The sequence below is a fragment of the Lithobates pipiens genome, unplaced genomic scaffold (assembly GCF_037356315.1).
Source record: "Lithobates pipiens isolate NorthernLeopardFrog02 unplaced genomic scaffold, aLitPip1_a1.2 Scaffold_30, whole genome shotgun sequence".
NCBI classification, from domain to species: domain Eukaryota; kingdom Metazoa; phylum Chordata; class Amphibia; order Anura; family Ranidae; genus Lithobates; species Lithobates pipiens.
The window spans coordinates 15,541,087-15,544,715 of NW_027507791.1; positions in this window are offsets into that span (position 1 = coordinate 15,541,087).

The following is a 3,629-nucleotide window of genomic DNA, read 5'->3' on the forward strand; positions in this document are numbered from 1 at the left end:
CTCGAGTATAAGCCGAGATTTTCAGCCTCTTTTTTGAGGCTGAAAGTGCCCCCCTCGGCTTATACTCGAGTCATCGCTGTCTGCCTGCTCGATCAGCGTGTCGAGCAGACAGACAGCGGCCATTCTATTCTAATTCAAAAGCCGCGCCTCCGGCTCCGCCTTCGCCTGTGATAGGCGGAACACTGAATTTCCCAGCAGCCTGTGTTCCGCCTATCACGGACATCCGCTCATCCTCGTACTACGGACGAGGATGAAAGGATGGCCGTGATAGGCGGAACACAGACTGCTGGGAAATTGTGTTCCGCCTATCACAGACAGGGAGGCGCGGCATTTGAACAGGAAAATGGGCGCCGACGAAGAGCGGTGATCCTGGGACGGGACCGGACGGAGGCTCGGCTCGGGACGGGACGGGACGGGACCGGACGGAGTCTCGGGACGGGACGGGACCGGACCGGACGGAGGCTCGGCTCGGGACGGGACGGGACCGGACGGAGGCTCGGGACCGGACGGAGGCTGGGGGACACAGGTAGGCTGGACACACAAGGCCTCACACACACACACACACACACACACACACACACACACACACACACACACACACACACACACACACACACGGATGGACACACACACAGGGATGGATGGATGGATGGACACACACACAGGGATGGACAGGCATATCTCACCCTCGGCTTATACACGAGTCAATAGGTTTCCCAGTTTTTTGGGGGTAAATTGGGGGCCTCGGCTTATACTCGGGTCGGCCTATACTCGAGTATATACGGTAATAGAAAAAATATATAATAAAAAATGGTTAATAAGAAATGGATTTGGATTTTAGTGTCACGAGAAAAAAGGGGGAAAAAAAATGTGGATAGAAAGATTAGTGTGGATAAAAAATAATGATAAAAAATGACATTTTATTATTAAAAGCAAGAGGATTTTTGCAAAGGAAAATAAAAATATATAAATATAAATATAAAAATAAATATACATATATTATAAAAAATACGAAAAGAGTCACCAAGAATGTATTTCTTTATGAGATATTCAAAAATTGATAATCTAAAAAAATCGATAATCTAAAAAAGATTATTTTTTTTTTTTCGGACTGATTCCGTCGGAATATCCGTCGGACCCAATTTTCCAACATGTTGGAAATATTTCCCGACCAACTGGGCCGATCGGACATACTCCAATCATGTGTAGAGAATTTTGATCGGACCAAGTGCCACGCATGCTCAGATCAAATTCCTACATCAAAGCTATTGGCTACTAGCCTGAATGTAGTCCCATCGTAACGAAATTACGTCATCACGTTCTGAAAGATCGGATTTTACGCCAACTTTGTCCGACCGTGTGTATGCAACAGTTTTGGACAAGATCCGACGGACAAAATCTGATGGGCAAAATCCGACGGATTTGGTTGTGGAAATCTCCGACCGTGTGTACAGGGGCTTATGGTTCTTACCATCTACTGCTTGTCCTTCTCTCTCCTCTTTCCTTAACAGATTCCTGCCCAAAAAGTTCGCTTTTAGTCTCATCAGATCAGAGCACCTTCCTCCATACATTTTGGGAGTCTCCCACATGCCTTTTCGCAGACTAAGAATGTGCCATTTTGTTTTTTGCTGAACGTAATGTCTTTCTTCTGGCCACTCTGCCATAAAGCCCAGCTCTATGGACCGTACGACTTATTGTTGTCCTATGTACAGATACTCCAGTCTCTGCTGTGGAACTCTGCAACTCCTCCAGGGTTACCTTAGGTCTCTGTGCTGCCTCTCTGAATAATGCCCTCCTTGCCCGGTCCGTGAGTTTTGGTGTGCGGCCGTCTCTCTGCAGGTTTGTTGTTGTGCCATGTTCTTTCCATTTGGTTATGATAGATTTGGATATTTTTTTTATAACCTAACCCCGACTTGTACTTCTCAACCACATTGTCCCTTACTAGAGTTCCTTGGTCTTCATGGCAGTGTTTGGTTAGTGGTGCCTCTTGCTTAGGTGTTGCAGCCTCTGGGGCCTTTCAAAAAAGGTGTGTATATGTAATGACGGATCTTGTGACACTGATGCCACTTACACAAGAATGGACTTTCCGGCAGACTAGGTTTCCGATGGAATCAGTCCATCGGATAATCCGATTGTGTGTTGGCTAATCTGATTGTTTTTTCATTTTAAAAATCAGACGGACCTAGAAATAGAACATGTTTCAAATCTGTCCGGCGAACTCAATTTCTATCGAGAAAACTGTTTGTCTGTATGCTGGTCCGACGGACCAAATACGATGCAAGGGAAGCTATTGGCTACTGGCTATTGAACTTCCTTTTTTAGTCCCGTCTTACGTCATCACGTTCAAAATGAACGGACTTTCAAACGGACTTAGTCCGTTCCTGTGTGGCCAAGTCTGTTTGTTTGGAAGTTCGTCAGAACTACGCTGAAAAGCCAGTTGGGAAGACCGTCGGACCTAGTCTGGGGAAAGTCCGGTCGTGTGTACGTGGCATTAGATTGCATACAGGTGGACATCATTTCACTAATTATGTGACTTCTGGAGGTAATTGGTTGCACCAGAGCTTTTTATGGGCTTCATAACAAAGGGGGTGAATAGTATAGACACATAGTGATGGCCGAACGGTTCGCCCGGCGGTCGTTTCGCGGCGAATTTCCGACTTTCGCCGTCCGCGGGTTCGAACGCCTTTTTCCGTCGTTCGCCCCGGCGGACTTACGTGTTTAATGTATACAAGAACTTTAACCTTTCGTGACACGTTTATCATGTGTTACAGGACAACCAATTGAGACATGACAGCTCATGGACACTTGGACATTCCCCCTAACCTATAAATACACCCGATCCGGTGGCCATTTTACATTCTTTCTTCTGTCACTGTAGGGAAAGGATCCTGTGTGGAGTAGGGACAGAGAAAACGCTAGCTATTTGGTACACAAAAGTTCTTTTCAGGACTGGTATAGGTGTTAGGTCAGCAGCCTGAGTTTCTTTTGTCAGTTTAGATAAAGGGACAGAGCGCTGTATGCTGCTATTTTAGGGACAGCTCAGCCAGATTAGTCTTTCTTCATCATCATCATCATCATCATCATTAGCTGTTACTATCAGGTCCACAAAAGAGCTGTTCCAGCTAATCGTTCCAGCCTACTCTTTTTTGCCAATTTGTATAGGGACAGGCAGGAAGCAGTGTGTCAGGCAGTGAGGATAATTTTAAAGACTTGCTGTTACTATTAGTTCCACAAAGGTTCTTTTCAGGACTGGTATCAGTGGTACGGTAATAGGCTTGTACACGTATAATATTCTTTCTTCCAAATATAGAAAGAATATTATACTTGACTGCTGCCCTTCTGCTGCAGTCTGCTAATCATTCACAACTCACTTGTTCCACAAAGCTCTTTATCAGGACTGGTAACTTGGTCTGTCTAGGGTGCTACGGTACATAGGCTTGGGTGCGGTACAGTCTGCTGTTCTGTAAGGACCGCTATCGGTCCACAATACATAGGGTTGCCGTGCACTACTGCTGACCGCTGCCCTATACTGCAGCAGTCCTTCATTGGTATAGGGACTGACGTACAGTCTGCTAATCACTAACACACAACCTGCTTGGTCCACAAAAGTTCTTATAAGGACTGGTAAC